Source organism: Oryctolagus cuniculus, chromosome X (genome assembly GCF_051225735.1).
Source record: "Oryctolagus cuniculus isolate XC-2025 breed Fujian yellow rabbit chromosome X, ASM5122573v1, whole genome shotgun sequence".
NCBI classification, from domain to species: Eukaryota; Metazoa; Chordata; class Mammalia; order Lagomorpha; family Leporidae; genus Oryctolagus; species Oryctolagus cuniculus.
The window spans coordinates 92,819,444-92,837,022 of NC_142888.1; positions in this window are offsets into that span (position 1 = coordinate 92,819,444).

The window sequence follows — 17,579 nt, forward strand, 5'->3', positions numbered from 1 at the left end:
ATTATTCCAAGAATACCTTACTTTCCTCCTTCTCTCCTTCATTTTTTCCTTTTAATTTTTTGAGATAACATAGTTCCAATATGCTTTATAATCAGAGGCTCAAGGCTCCTCTAAGCAAAGAGATCTGTGCGTAAAAGGTAGATAAATCACTGTTCCACAGGGATATAGACAGGGTTATAGACAACAATCAAATCAGAACATGTCAGTTTAACTTGCTATACATTATGTGAAAGGCAGAGTTGTGGACACAGAGAGAGACAGAGAAAGTTCTTCCATTGGTTTACTCCCTAAATAGCTGCAACAGCCAGGGCAACCTGAAACCAGACACCAGGAGCTTCTTCTGGGTCTCTTATGTGGGTGGCAGGGACCCAAGCACTTGGGCCGCCTTCCACTGCTTTTCCCAGGTATATTAGCAGGGAGCTGGATTGGAAATGGAGCAGCCAGGACACAAACCGGTGCCATTATGAAATTCCGGTGTCCCAGGTGGCAGCTTAACACACAGCACCAAAACACCGGCCCTGAACTTTATTTTTTTTTTTTTTATTCACTGGTGATGTAGAGAGAGAAACAGAGAAAGAGGTAGAGAAACAGAGAAAGAGAAAAAAAAAAAAAAACATCAGCTAGTTCATACCCCAAATGCCTATAATAACCAAATGGGTCAAAGCTGGAAGCTGGGAATTCAACCAGGTCTCCCACGTCAGTGACATAAACCAAATTACTTGAGCTATTTATCACGACCCCTCTTCTCCAACCCTGAGTCTGCATTAGCAGGAAGTTGGAATTAGGAACTCTAGCTGGGAATTGAACCAAGCACTCTTATGTGAGATGTTTGCATATTAACTGCTAGGCTAAACACCTGGAACATAGAATTCTAAATTATCTTTTTCGAAACACTTTAATTATAGAAAAAATAATTTCCATTTGGAATTATCATTTTATCTTTAGAGGAAGTGAAGGAATGGATAGAAATTATAGATTGGTTTTCATAAATAGGTAATATGAGAAGATCTCAGAGTCTATGACAGGCATTCAGTTGATCAGTAAATATATATAAGATTAACAAGTATTTTTGATACCTGTACATGAAAATTACATTGTCATATATATATATATATGAGATTAATATAAGCATAAAGCACAGATATTTCGTAGGGCCTGGAAAATAAAAGAAAATCAAATGGCAATGAGAAATAATTAAGTACAATACCTACTATCATTGAGTTTAGAGCCTACAGGGTATATAGCATGTAAAATAAGTGTTATGCAATTCCCAAGATAAAGCTATTGTAAGGATGATAGTCACTGTAAATTGGCCTGAAAATCAGGAGAAGACAGAGACAAAGGAAAGAGAAGAGTAGTGGGAGTCAAAGTGCTATGATGTTTATGAACTGTTCTTATTTAGGCAACCTTTGAATGTCAAGCTAAGAGAATTCAATTTTATCTTGTAAGTATTGGAACAGGGCACACCATAATGAAAGCAATGTTTTAGAAAGATCATTCTCTTAGCTACACAAGGTCTGTATCAATAGCATACCACAACTCTGACAAATACTCTTTGAAGAAGTCACTGTTTCCTGTGCAACTGCCATCAAAATTCATTGACTAAAACCAAGAAAACAGTTGAGCTGTTAGTGAAGAGAAAACAAATTCAGAGAGAATAAATTCAGAATAAATTTGCATCTTAGAATTTCTGGTGTTATATTCCAACCAAATGAGGTTTGGAAGTAGTGGTAAGAAGGACACAATAACCAGAAAAGTAGGCCGGCACCGTGGCTCACTTGGCTAATCCTCTGCCTGCAGCGCCGGCACCCCGGGTTCTAGTCACAGTTGGGCCACTGGGTACTAGTCCCGGTTGCTCCTCTTCCAGTCCAGCTCTCTGCTGTGGCCCAGGAGGGCAGTGGAGGATGGCCCAAGTGCTTGGGTCCCTGCACCCGCATGGGAGACCTGGAGGAAGCACCTGGTTCCTGGCATCAGATCAGCGCAGCGGCCATTTGGGGGTGGTGAACCAACGGAAAGAAGACCTTTCTCTCTGTCTCTCTCTATCTATCTAACTCTGCGTGGCAAAAAAATAATAATAATAACCAGAAAAATATGGAGAAAGCTGTGTGGTGGGGATAATAACATTTATTGTAGTCACATTTTGTAGACTATCAGAGATATGTCAATAGGAATAGGAAAAGATATTTTTCTCAGTACACTACATGAATCTTACTTGAAAGAAGGAAAATGGCATCAGAAATTGAGCATATCTAATTTATTTCCAGCTATGAATCTAAGAAAGATGTTTTCTCTGTGTTAACCGTAATAAGAGTTATATATAGCAACCACCTATTGTCAACATTGGGACCAGACAATAGTAGCTTTATTTGAAAATAAGTCAAGAAAAAGCCAGCTTAATTACAACAATACCAAAACAACATGAGCCTGTGAAGAAATTCTTCAGTTTCTCAAAGTTTTGGAGGATAAAAATGAGTTCAGTATGTAACTTCTTAGAAGATTCAGGGCTGGTATTGTGACACAGTGTGTTAAACTACTGACTGTAATGCCATTATCCTAAATAGGCAGCTGTTCATGCCCTGGCTGCTCCATTTCTGATTCTGCTCCCTGCTAATAACCTGGGAAAAGTAGCAGAAGATGGCCAAGTACCTTGTCTCCTGCCACACCTGATGGAGACCTGGATGAAGCTCCTGGCTTCAGCCTGGCCCAGTTATGGCCGTTGTGGCCATTTGGGGAGTGCATCAGTGGGATGAAAGATCTCTATCTCTCTCTCTTTCCTCTCTCTCTTTCAAATAAGTCTTAAAAAAAGAAACCCACACACAGTTATAACATTATATAACATTATTATAATGCCCATCAACATATAATACATTCAAGTTCTCTAAATCTAAAGGCAGAGTAAAATTTAAGATGAATAAACAATAGATTCAGATGAAAAGGATTACTGAAAAAGTAAGGAAACTAAATGACTAGTGAGATTTGTATTGGAGTATAGTCTGTAAATCTACAGAAAATTAAGACAGGCAGAGTTAGACAGTGAGAGAGAGAGAGAGAGAGAAAGGTCTTCTTTCCATTGGTTTACCCCCCAAATGGCCTCTACAGCCGGCGCACTGCGCTGATCCAAAGCCAGGAGCCAGGTGCTTCCTCCTGGTCTCCCATGTGGGTGAAGGGCCCAAGGACTTGGGCCATCCTCCACTGAACTTCCGGGCCACAGCAGAGAGCTGGACTGGAAGAGGAGCAACCGGGACAGAATCCGGCACCCCGACCGGGACTAGAACCCGGTGTGCCGGCGCCACAGGCAGAGGGCTAGCCTAGTGAGCCATGGCGCCGGCCAAGTCAATTATATTGAAACCTAATTTGAGATGCACAAGAATACAGTCTTTAATGACAGAGTGATAAAGTGATATTAATGATGTATTAATAAGGAAGAAAAATAATGGGATCTCTTTCAATTCTTCAAAATAAACAAATGACATTAACAAGAAAAAAATTAATTACGCTAGAATAAGGTGACAACTCCAAACATACACTACATTCATGAAAGCTCATTCTCTTAAGATAACAAAATTTTGATAAAATCCAAAGTGAGCTCTTGGAGTTGAACTACAATTATTGTATTTTAGAGGATGGAAAATTTTGAGGGGAGGATGTGGGTGGAAGAGTTTTAAGGACCCAATTAAAATCCTCCAGTTTGGCAAATAGATGAAATTGTGTATTCATTTTTCTTTCTTTTTTAAATCTCCACTGTTTAATTTTTATTTTATTTGAAAGGCAGAGAGAGAGAGAGAGAGAGAGAGAGAGAGAGAAAGATACAGACACTCCCAAATTGTCCACGATGGTAAGGGCTGGGCCAGGCTGAAACCAGGAGCCTGGAACTCAGTCATTAGTGATTGGGACCTGAGTCCTTGACCCATTACCACCAATCTCCCAGAGTATGCATTAACAGGAAGGTAGGATCAGGAGCAGATCCAGGACTAGAACCCAGGCACCCTAAAATTGGATGAGGGCATCCCACATTAGATAAAACTGCTGTACCAGATTCCTTCCCCCTTCAATGATCTTTCTGAAGTAGAAGAAAAGTAATCTAATGAAAATGGTAAGGTAATAAGAATGTGGGATTTGGGACAAAAATTTAGAGGATTTGTAATAGTCATTATAGAGAAGGAAACAAATATACAAATCTGTGTTTATGGATTTATGATGGTTCTTACCTTTACAGTTACACAATCTTCTCTATTCTTAATAAGTAACTTGGATGTAAGCAACAAGATTTCAGGATTAGATTTCTGCCAGAAAGATGAACTAGAAGTAATGGAGATTAGCATATTAGCACAAAAATGACTGAAAATAAAGGAAACTATAGGAAATATAAAAATAAACTTTAAAAGAATGGATGGCTGATAGGTGAGAGGAATACAGAGGCCTTCAGTGACCTGAATAATAGAAACAGGTACACTGGGAATTATTGAGTGAAAGAATATATGAGCAGAGGATGGTGATTCCATAGCGGAAATTCTGAGTTTAGAATTTCAGAGGCAATTCCATTATTAAAGTGCACAGTATAATCATTGGATTTGGTGACTGTGTACAATAATGTAGAGAACTTCTCTGAATATGAATTGTTTAAAGAAGTATGCAGTTAAATGGAAAGACCTGGTTTGGATAGACAGATTATAAACTGTGTCAAAGGCTTCACCCAATCTCAGTGAATTCTTAGGAGCTGAGTATATGACTGTAATGTGATTATTTATGGATTAATATGCCCATAAGTTACAGAACTCAAAAGAGCAGGAATTTTTCTTAATGATGGGAAAGTGATGATTTGGAAGTATTAGCATGAAACAGACATGGTAGAGTATTTGAATTCAGAATGTATAACCTGAAGTAAAATTGTCTAGGTTCAAAAGATGGCTCTTATGTAGCTGAATAACCTTGGAAAATTTATATTTACTCTCTCTGCCTGTTTCTTCATTTCTACAATGAAGATACTAATTTTACCCACATAGCACAATTGTATTTAATTAATAAATTAGCATAATGAATGCTCTATCAAATTAAGAACAGTTTTAGTTACAAGTAAAATAAAATCCAGTTTGAAGAAACATAGGGAAACATTTTGGTTTTCTGTTTTTCTTGACTCCAGGAAAAGAAAGCTGTAGGTAGGCAATTCAGGGTTGGGGTGATGACTCAATGCTTCTATTAGTGTTCTCAGTCTTTCTTTCACTATATCAGTCTTTGGAAGTGAATCTAGGCTTCCTATTTTCAAATGGCTCCTTCCTCTAAATCCTCTACCATAAAGACAATGCAACAAAGTTTAAGCCAGAAATACAATAAAAGAGCAAATAGCAAAACATTTATGACAATTGAATCCTCCTCATTTTCTGAAGAGTTTTCCAGGAAGTCCAAATCAACATTCTTTTATATTGCATTGGCCAGAAATACTCAACGTAGATCTGTAACTGCATGGTAGGCTGGAAAATGTAGTTCATTGTTCAAAATTTTATTCTCCTAATAATATTGCAGTTCAATTAGTAAGGAGGATAGAAAAATATTATCAAGCAGGTAACATTTGTTACCACAACTCCTTAGAACAGTACCTGAAACACAATGATCATTCATCAAAGTTAGTCTTTTTTTTTGCTCAAATCCTGGTCCTGAGGTTCACAATGTAACAAACAATGAGCATCCTTTCTTTGAAAATGCTACAGATAACATTGTGCCATGAAGAAGTGTCTGTTTCAGTCAAGGCAGAGTTGGAAAAATTGTTTCCGCCAAGATATTTATTTAATACATGAATATGTCTGTCAAGCATATGTTTGGTTTTCAAGAGAAAGCAGTGTTAAGTTCAGTAAGGGAAGAGGGTATTATATACTTTTAACAGGGAATAAAATCACAGAACATTAGAGGCAGAAGAATACAGGGCAGAAAAAAAAACTTGAATGCATTACATCTTAGACTATGCATTCTTTTACTATTGCTGGGCAACAAAATACTGCAAACTTAGTAACTTAAAAACTATACATATTTTTAAAACATCTATTTATTTATTATTTTAGAGACATTGTGCCAGGCAGAGAAGGAGAGAGATAAATAGAGATATCTCTTCTATCCACCAGTTCACTTGCCAAATGCCACAGCAGCCAGGACTGTGCCAAGCTGAAGCCAGGATCCAGGAACACCATCTGAGTTTCCAATGTGGGTGATAGGGATCCCAGCACTCAAGCCATTATCCACCACCTTCCCAGGTGTATTAGCAGGGAGCTGTTGTGGAATCACAGTAGCCTTGGTTCAGACTGGCACTCCCATACGAATGCACGCATCCCAAGTGGTAGCTTAAGACACTGCACCAGGATATATGATTAAATTAGCCTCATTAATGAAAGCTCTATCTTAAAGTCAACTGATCTGTGCCCTTAATTACATGTAAAACTTCCCTTCAAAATAGCAGGTAAGTTAGCATTTCATTAGGTAACAAGGAGAAAGTGTATATATAGCAGAGATATAAGATTTTCTAGAGTTGTCTTAGAATTCTTCCTGACACAGAAACGGACTGAGAAACACAGAAGGTGGGACATAATGTGTTTAGATGGCCACAAGATTACCAAGAAAGTGGAGTAACTTTTATCTTCAATTGGGCATGGAAATTCAGGGTTTTCAGGATTCGTGTGACCTGGATTGGTTTTATATCTTCTTGGAATATGAATCACTTAAAGAAAATACAGGCCGGCGTCGCGGCTCACTAGGCTAATCCTCCGCCTTGCGGCGCTGGCACACCGGGTTCTAGTCCCGGTCAGGGCGCCAGATTCTGTCCCGGTTGCCCCTCTTCCAGGCCAGCTCTCTGCTGTGGCCAGGGAGTGCAGTGAAGGATGGCCCAAGTACTTGGGCTCTGCACCCCATGGGAGACCAGGATAAATACCTGGCTCCTGGCTTCAGATCAGTGCGGTGCGCCTGCAGCAGCACACCAACCGCGGCGGCCATTGGAGGGTGAACCAACGGCAAAGGAAGACCTTTCTGTCTCTCTCTCTCACTGTCCCCTCTGCCTGTTAAAAAAAAAAAATACAGTCACCTCTTATTATCTACAGGAAATTGGTTCCTGGAACCCTCTCAGGATACCAATGCCTATGGTATATTCAAATATTCAAGTTCTTTATATAGACTGGCATAGTATTTGCATATAACTTACAAGCATCCCCTCATATACTTTAAATTATCTTTAGATTATTTATAATGCCTAAAACAATGTAAATGCTAGATAAGTTCACATGGATTCAGGGTAGTGCTCAGGTATGGCAAATTCAAATTTTGCTTTTTGGAACTTTCTGGAATTAAAAAAATCATTTTGATCCTTGGTTTCTTGAAGTTGTGGATGCAGAAACTGTGGGTTTGAAAAGTCTACTATATTCACCCAAGAATTATTTAGAATTTCTTTATATGTTTTTGGTCCTCAAAAGCAAATAGTATTTTGGCTTAATATTTGTTTTTTGTAAAGATTCATTTGTTTGAGAGACAGAGTTACACACATGGGGGAGGAGGAGGCAGGGAGAGAGAGGGAGAGAGAGAGAGAATCTTCCATCTGCTGGTTCACTCCCAAAATGGCCACAACAGCCAGGGTTAGGCCAGGTTGAAGTGAGGAGCCTGGAACTCCATCTAGAATCCCACATGGGTGCAGGGGCCCAAGCACTTGTTCCATCTTCTACTGCTTTCTCAGGCTCATTAGCAGGAAGCTGGACTGGAAGTGGAGCAACCAGGACTAGAACTGACTTTCATAGCTGATGCTGATTTTGGAGGTGGTGGTTGAACATGCTGTGCCACAACACTGGCCCATCTGCTCTAATATTTGTTAGCAAAGATTACAACACTTTAGAGACAATCTGTCAGGAATATTTATAAGTAAGACATTTGTTTTTCAATACTACATAAAATTATAACTGCATAACTACATAATAACAATTTTATAGTCAATAATTAAGTGATTTTTTGCATTATATAAGTATATATTAAATAACTTTCTTTATTGAGGTAAAGCAATTTACTGTGTGCAAGAAGCCTCTGCTTAATATTCTTAATCAAATACCTGTGAATGTTCATGTTTACTACGTTTAAATATTTGTATATACAATTTAGTCTCAATTATGTTAATGCATTTCTATGTTATGCATTTTTAAAAGACTAAAAATAACCACCAACCAAGAAGAAATACTGTTAACTTTTTGGTGTATACTCCTAAAACCTTTTTTAGTGTAATGAACATAATTATGTTGTATTTTTCTTCATTTTAAATCACTTATCTTTCAAGTACTTTTCTGTGTTTTTTGCACTGAGCTTACTGTTTCTGTACTTTGAATTGAATTCAAATAATATGCATATAAATGCAAACATTTTATATAAATGTATATATGAAATATGTCATATGATTCCAACCATATATAATGTAAATAGCAAAACAGTATTAAAAAGAAAAGGCACAGTGATGCCTTCACTAGTAATGGGGAATGAGAAATGCATCATTAGGTGATTTTGTCACTCTGTGCACATCATAGAATTACTCACACAGCCCTAAATGATGTAGCTTAATCACTTGACACAGCCCCTTGAAACAAAGTGATATGAGATTTTTGCAACTATGGCTGGTATGACTCGGCATCTGTTTTCCAGATGACTTTTTTAATAAGTAGAAGGAGTATATTTGAAAATGAATATAAAGGCATAATGTATAAAATACATAAGACAATAATATACGGGGTGGGCGTTTGACCTATTGGTTGTGACATTACTTTGGATGCTTTCATCCCATATCAGAATGCCTGCATTTGAGTCCCAGCTCCATTTCAGATTCCAGATTTCTGTTAATGTGAACCCTGGGTGGCAGCAAGTGATGGTTCAAGTATTTGTATCATTGCCCTCTATTTGTTGCACCTGAATTGAGTTTCAGGCTACTGACTCCTGCCTGATCTCCAGCTCTAGCCATTGTGGACATTTGGGGAATGAACTATTAGATAAGTGGTCTCTCTGTTTCTCCCCCCACCCCCCACCATGTGTGTGTGCATGTGTGTGTGCACATCCATGTGTGTATCTCTGCCTTTCAAACAAATGAATAACATTTTTAAAACAATAATATAGTTGTTTATTATCATTATTAAGTATTCACTGGCAGCACAGGTTGGTTTACACCAGCATTACCACGAACATGTGGTGAGTTGCACATGATGTTTTGATGACCAAATGTCACTAGGCAACAGGAATTTTTCAACTCCATTATAATCTCATGGAATCACTGTTATATCTTTAATCCGTATGGAATATCAGAAGAAGACAGAGACAGAGAGAGGAAGAGGTAGAAGGAGAGGGAAGAGGGAGAGTGAACAGAGAGAGAGAGAGAAAAAAAAAGAGTATAAGAAATACTTGAAAAATAACTGATGAAAATTTTGTCAATTAATTATAAACACCAAACCATAATCCAAGAAGCTCAAAGAATACCAATCAAGATAAGAAGCAGGTTGACACACACACACAAATCCATAGGCATATCCAATTCAAACTGCTGAAGAACAATAAAAAAATCTTAGCCATTATGCTTAGCTAAATAAGCCAGTCCACAAAAGGCAGACATATATTTTGCCTAGTCTGTGATATAATGTACAAAAATGTAATGTTTATCAATGAAATTGACATTTTGAGACTTGATTATTGTTTATAGCCCTTGCCTATACTCCTGATGGACGGTAGATTTTTTAATACCTGTTGAAATCTTCATTTAGTGGAGGGTTAATCATGTGATTATAAAGAAAATTAAAAGTATGCCATTGTAAAAATTAAAAGAAAAATAAAACAGGATGAAAGAGGGAAGATATTAGTGAGGGAGAGTAGGCTGGGAAGTGTCATTATGCTCTGAAAACTATGAATATGAATATGAAAATATGAAATTATATTTCAAAAATATGAAATACATTAAATTTGTTCCTTTTTATACAAATGGAAATCATAAAAAGGCACCTAAACAAAAAAGAAATATTATATACAGGAGCAACAAAAAAATTGTGGGAATATATTGGTGGTAGATCTACTCAACAAGAAATGTTAACAGTATCTCTTCATGCAGAAGGAACACACTACAGAAGCTTCATTCTATAAGAGGAAATAATTATGAACTAAAGTTATTAAAATAAAATAAACTAATTTTCCTATTTTAATTACTTCAGAATATAACTGTCTAAAGCAAAAAAAACAGTAACAAGATATTATGTTTATACATATGTAAAAGTAGAATGCATGATAATAATGGTATTAATGGTGGGAAGGAAAATTGGGAAATATTTTCAGGCACTTTATTACGCAGGATATGGAACATGTACCAAGATATTATATATATATATGTATGTATCTGAGCGATACATATATATATATATTTATCAGAATGATAAAAATTTCGCCTCCTTTAATTTTTTATTTATTTGACAGGTAGAGTTGCAGACAGTGAGAGTGAGAGACAGAGAGAAAGGTCTTCCTTCTGTTGGTTCACTCCCCTAATGGCCGCCATGGCTGGAGCTACACCGATCCAAAGCCAGGAGCAGGTGCTTCCTCCTGGTCTCCCATGCGGGTACAGGGCCCAAGAACTTGGGCCATCCTCCACTGCCCTCCTGGGCCACAGCAGAGAGCTGGACTGGAAGAGGAGCAACCAGGACTAGAACCTGGTGCCCATATGGGATGCTGGTGCCGCAGGCGGAGGATTAACCAAGTGAGCCACAGCACCAGCCTCAGAGTGATAAATTTCTTAAAAATTTTTATGTCACAAAAAGTTTGCTCTTGGATTATAACAGAGTAAAACAAAAAACAATAGTACAATGATATCTGGAAAATCTACAACTTGAAATTTAAAGAAAGAATTATTTAATGTGCAGGTATGAAAATGGAAGCTTCAAGGAAAAATTAAACAAGAATTTGAACTGAATTAAAATGACAATACAAAATATCACATTTGGGAGATGGAGATAAAGCAATGTTTAAATGGAAACTGACAAGATTAACCACCTTAGAAAATCAGAGAGATATAAAATTAGATTTCTAAACTGCTACCTAGAGAAACTGGAGAACAAAAATAGCCTGTTATATCCAAATCAAGAAAAAGGAAGAAAATAATAATGATAAGCAGAACAAATGAAATCAAAAACAGAGAAATAAAATAAAAAATCAATGACAACAAATACAATTTTGGAAAGATTAATAAATCTGGTAAACCTCTAATAAAATTGACTGAACAAGAAAAAATGTGGACACATATTACCAACATCAGGAATGGAAGAATTAAAAAAAAAAACCACAACCTGCCAAAATCTCATTCAACTAGAAATAATATAAATGGAACCATATCTATTAAAGAAATTGGGTCATTGGCTAAAAACATTCCACATACACAAAACAAAGCAAAAAGCTCCAGAACCAAGCAGTTTCACTCTTAACTTCTCCCAAAGTAATCTTTTTTCAGAAAATAAGAGAGGAAGGATTGTTTCCTAACTCAGTAGTATCCTGATATTACTGACTACTGCATAAAGACATCACAAGAATAGAGAACCACAAACTTATATCCCTCATTAAAATAAACAAAGAAAACCCCACCCTCAACATGTGCTACATTGAATCCAGCAGTATATAAACAAGATAAAATGTCACAATGAAATTCATCCAAAGAGTAGAAAGTAGGTTTAATATTGGAAAATTAATCAATGTCATTTACCAAATTAGCAAAGGAAAGAATAAAAGGTGATCATCTCATCAGATATACAGAAACATTGGACAAAATTCAATATCCATTCATAATTAAAAAAAAAAACTCTCAAACTCTAGAATAGAAAGTTTTTTACCTGATGAAGGATATATAAAAATTTTCAAATCCTACAAATAGTTTGTTAATAGTGAAAGATGAAAATGCTGTACCATTCTGTCAGAAAATAGGCAAGGATTCTCTATATCATTATTCCTATTTAATACATATTGGGGCTTGGGGACATTGTGGTATAGCAGATAAAGCTGCCACCTGTGACTTCAGGATCACACATAGGCACTGGTTCAAGTCCCAGCTGCTCCATTCCTAATCCAAGTCTCTGCTAATAGCCTGGGAAAAGCAGAGGATGATTGCCCAATAGCTTGTCCCCTACAACTCATGTGAAAGACCAGGATGTAGCCCCTGGCTCCTGGATTTGGCCTGACTCAACCCTGGCCATTGTGGCCAATTGGGTAGTGAACCAGTGAATGTAAGAAATTCTCCCTCCCTCCCTCCCTCCCTCCTTCCCTCCTTCCCTTCCTCCTTCCCTTCCTCTCTCCCTCTCTCCCTCTCTCCCTCTCTCCCTTTCTCTTTCTCATTCTGCCTCTCAAATCAATTGATAAATAAATCTTAAATATGGAAATATCAGGGCTGGTGCTGTGTCATAGCAGTTAAAACCACCGCATGCAGTGGCTGGAATCCCATATGGGTTCAGGTTCAAGTCCCAGCTGTTCCACTTCTGGTTCAGCTCGCTGATGATGTGCCTGGGAAAGCAGTGGAAGATGGTCCAAGTCCCTGGGCCCCTATACCCATGTGGGAGACCTGGACAAGCTCCAGGCTGCTGGCTTCGGATTGGCTTAGCTCTGGCTGTCACAGCCATTTGGGGAGTGAGACAGCATATAGAAGACTCTCTCTCTCTCTCTCTCTCTCTCTCCTTCTGCTTCTCTGTAACTCTGCCTTTCAAATAAATAAATAAATCTTAAGAAAATTGAAATATCTTCAGAAAAAATGTGGGGCATAAAATTTATGAACAACTTATCTATATTTTTTTATTTTTTGTGATAATTGTTAACTAAATTATTACATTCCAAAATTTTGTTCAGAGTGGTATTTATATATATGTACATATGTGTGTATATATATATACATTTATATAATATTTATATATAAATGAAAACTAAGGTTATTCAGGTCCCCAGAATTCATTTATCCCATAACTGCAAATTTGCACTCCTTCCCAACATCTCCCACTTCCTCTAACCCCCAGAACATAGCAACCACCATTTTATTCTGGTGTTTCTATAAGTTAAATGTTTTATATTATTTGTTTTCAGTAAATAGGAGTGTATGAAATCATTACATTGTATACCTTAAATGTGAACAAATTTGTCAATTAAAACCTCAACAATGTTGAAGAATTTTAAGAAAATAGTATTGAGAACCACTTAAAAAAGAGACAAATTTCCATTTCTCCAAATTACACAGCTAATCTGTCACAGACTCATTTTAACAAAAAAAATCCTATCTTGATATTTCTGCATGTTTTACTAACTAAATAAGAATCTAATATGAATTTATGCTAGAGTATCATTGCAATACCATTATACATTTTGTATTGAAAAGTTATAATTCTTGTCTAATATCTCTTTGTATTGTAACCAACATACTGTGCTTTTGTTATATGTTCAAAAATTTACAAAAAAAATCTTGACCTCTACTAGAGGAACGAAATTTAGAAAAATCAACTCCTAAATAATGAGCTCCTGCAATCATTTTAAAAAATCACTTTGTTTTTATTTAATTTTGATAAAGTTATTTTTAGTGAGTGTTTGCTGTGTGTTTTGAATCTTTTTCTTCCATCTGAGGGCTTAAGTTTTTTATGTTCAAGCTTATAGATTTCCTTACCAGGTTGTGCATTGGGGCATATATCTGTTTATATTTATTCATTAGTGCATTGCTAATTAAAAATGTGTTTCATTAAACTTGTAAAAATAATCCTTAGAAGGAGAATGAACATGTTGAAATGAAGGACCCTTAGGCCACAAAATAACTTCAGTAGTTGAGCTGTTAAAACTTTTGTGGGCAGCAAGAGCTTAAAAATATGTATTTATTACAATGTGTAAAATGTAAAATAAAAGGTTCAAGGTGAGTGTGGCAAGTAGGAACACTAAATAGTATTTCCTAACTCTGATTATCTAGAGAGATTTGAGTCACTTGTCTTGTGGCTATTTCCATGGATTTTAATATCAGAAACTATACATGATGCACTTTTTTTTTTTTACAGGCAGAGTGGACAGTGAGAGAGAGAGACAGAGAGAAAGGTCTTCCTTTTGCCGTTGGTTCACCCTCCAATGGCCGCCGCGGCTGGCGCACCGCGCTGATCCGATGGCAGGAGCCAGGTACTTATCCTGGTCTCCCATGGGGTGCAGGGCCCAAGCACTTGGGCCATCCTCCACTGCACTCCCTGGCCACAGCAGAGAGCTGGCCTGGAAGAGGGGCAACCAGGACAGAATCCGGCACCCCGACCGGGTCTAGAACCCGGTGTGCCGGCGCTGCTAGGCATAGGATTAGCCTATTGAGCCGCCGTGCCGGCCTACATGATGCACTTTTGATAACCTAATAGATTTCTTGGTTATACAATTTGATCATGCTTGCCATTATTGATAGAAACATGATTTTCAATTCTTTAGTACTATAGTGCTAAAGTTAGGAGTGGTTGTACAATATAATTTTTGAGTCACTACACTTCAAGTATAAGTTAATATATTATCATTATTCATTATATAGCTTTTGGATAAATATGTAGATTCTGGCTTTGGAATTCTTGTGTATTAAGCATTCCAGAGTTTCTCTCTTTCCTTTTTTGCTCTGTTTTCCACTGGTCCTATGTTGGCATTTGGCATCATTAGTTCCCTAACAATAGTGCCCCACTGACAAGTACATATGCCTGTTGTAATCCATGCTCAAAAATTGCATATTTACTCTTCCTAATGGCTACCATTTGAAACTGGTAATCTTCAGCTTGTGAGAACTAAGCTGGGTCCTTGTTTGTAAATAATTAAATTATTATGATTCACAATATTATAAATTATTGTCCTTCATAATTCTACAAATAGAGGACGCTTTCTATCCTGTAAACCTGTTTGGGCAAGGGGAAGAAAAAAATAAAACAGTTTAAAAGTGGGATGCTAAAATGGAAGAATCAATCATCCAGATTTGACAAACTCTTGGAAAGATCAGGACAGAGAAAGAATTAGAACAAAATCCAAAGGAATTTGGCATTACTAAGCTCAAAAACAAGCAAATAAACAAAACAAAGGCAATTTAATGCAACAATTAAATATACTTTAGTGCTTAATTCATATATTCATTTATATATATTTAACAAATATATATATATATATATATATATATATATATATATATAGACTGCCTACTATCTGCAGGGTTTGTGCTAAATGCTAGGGGTAAAATAATGACTGAAACAAACCAAACACAATTCTTGCATTTATGAAATTCACTGTTTTTAATAACACATATTTCTATGATATATAGACACCTGGATTAAGAGAGAACAAGTTATTTTCAAGATGGCCGAACAGAGAAGTCCAGCATTCACCTCTTCCACAGAGGAGCTACATCATGAGATGGGTGCCTGAGGAAGAGCACCTGAATGCAGTAAGGGAACTTTGGGAACACAGTAGAACACAAGACAAGGCATCGCAACATAGATAGAGGAACAAAGTCAAGTGGGCCCCATGTCCAGGAAGATTCTCTGTTGCAGGAGAAAAGATGTGTAGGAGAGCCTCAGTGGAGCCCATCTGCATGAATACTAAAGAACACAACTCAGTAAAGACTGCTCCCTGGAAAATTCATTGCTCACTTTGCTTAAGAGAAGGAATTTTTGTTTTCTGTTCCCTCAATGCTCAGAGCACAGGCTGTAGCAGTGGTCCTGCCATCTTGAAAAAGAGTCACTGCTGCTGGAAACCATACTGAGAGATAGAAGCCATGACATGCCTCCTCTGAGGGGCCCTGTGAATATTCTTGAATTCTTAAAGGGAAGACTGAACCCCACTGGTCCAACTGGGTCCAACAGAGTAAGGGTGTTTCCAACTCCACAGCCCACACTGCACTCTGAATTTCAGGGGACAATGGGAGCAGGGCAGCTTGGATATGTAGAACCCTAGGACCTCAGAAGTGGGGGTGCCTGCCTCCTCAGAATTGGGGATTGTCCTACTCCAAACGACCTCCCATCCTCTACTACTTGAAATATTGCTGGTTGTTATTGGAACCTATGCACACTGGGGCTCATTCAGCATTCTCATACCACTAGCTAGTCTGCCTACTGGGGCTCAGAGCTCCCAAAACACTTGCAATTGTTTTTGCAGTATGGTCTGAGCATGCATAGGGAGTTTGTCCATGTTCTGTAAACTACACACATCTAGGAGGGTGAATAATTTTGGGACATGGGCTTATTCTGAAAAATGAACCAGCATGGTTCCAACACTAGCACATAGAAGATCCTGCAGACTAAATTCTGTACCACTTGGCCCCTTCCATTGACAGTAGTTAGAGTTTCTGAGCCACACCCACCTTGGGCACTCTCTGGACTCTTGCCTCTCTAATGAATAGCTGCCAGGGATTTCTAACCATATCTATGATGTTTACTGGGGATTCTGTCCTGAGGCTTTGTCCTGGATTTTGCATGCCTTGTCTAGAAACAGCACCCAGTGCCTTTGCTTAGGGTTTTGGCCTGATATTTCTATGCTAAGTACAACCCAGTACAGGCTCACTTGCAGGAATCTCTGGCCCAGAGTTTTGTGCTCTTACCCTGGGATCCCTGATGCACAGGTCCTCAGCCATATTCTAATAGAAGGACTTGAGTCAGAATTTTCTCCAATGTTGGAAGAAGGACCTGCTGGTACTATTGGTAGATCTGACACAGAAACTCTCAACCAATACCCAAGTCAGGAGATGAGGTGATGAGATCAATGCCCAGCATTAGCACTACTATTGGTGCTCTGGAGTCAGGCATTAACTCGGAGTCTGAAACCATCCCAGTTCTGGAGTAGTAAGAAGTGAAAACATTATATGAATGACAAAGTTGGCAAAGAGAGAAATATTGAAAAAGAACCAAACAGAAACATTAGAAATGAAGAACTCAACAAATCAAATTTAAAATACACAGGAAAGCCTTAACAACAGACTAGATCAAGCAGAAGGAAGATTATCTGATCTTCAAGACAGGTCTTTTGAAATATCTCAGATGGAAAAAAAATGAAAAGTTTTGGGGGTCTCTGAGATGCCATCAAAAGAGCTAATATTCAAGTTTTTGAGAATTCCCAATGGGAAAAAAGCCCACCTTCACCTCAAAGTCATACTTCATCACCTATGAACTTCTGCAGATGACATGACTGTGTCATTTATAGACACAGATGATATTGAATAAACCAAAAGAAATTACTCAGAGGTTACACTTCTTGGCTCACGTAGAGAACCAAAGCCAAAGCTAAGGCCAAGTGATAACTTACATACCATCTAAACCATAAACTCTTTTCCAGTAAAACTTACTCCATGAAAACAAGGGATTTTAATAGCAGATGCACAGACATCAACATAGGGACAAATAAACGTAAAAAAAGAAAGGTAATATGACACCTCTAAATTACCACTTTAATTCTTCAGAATTAGATCTGATCTGAAGGAAATCTATGAAATACCAGAAATAGAATGCAAAATAATGAGTACATGGAAACTCAGTATGATGCAATATAGATGGATAACTTAAAGAAATGAGGGAAACAACAGGTTTTACAAATAAAAC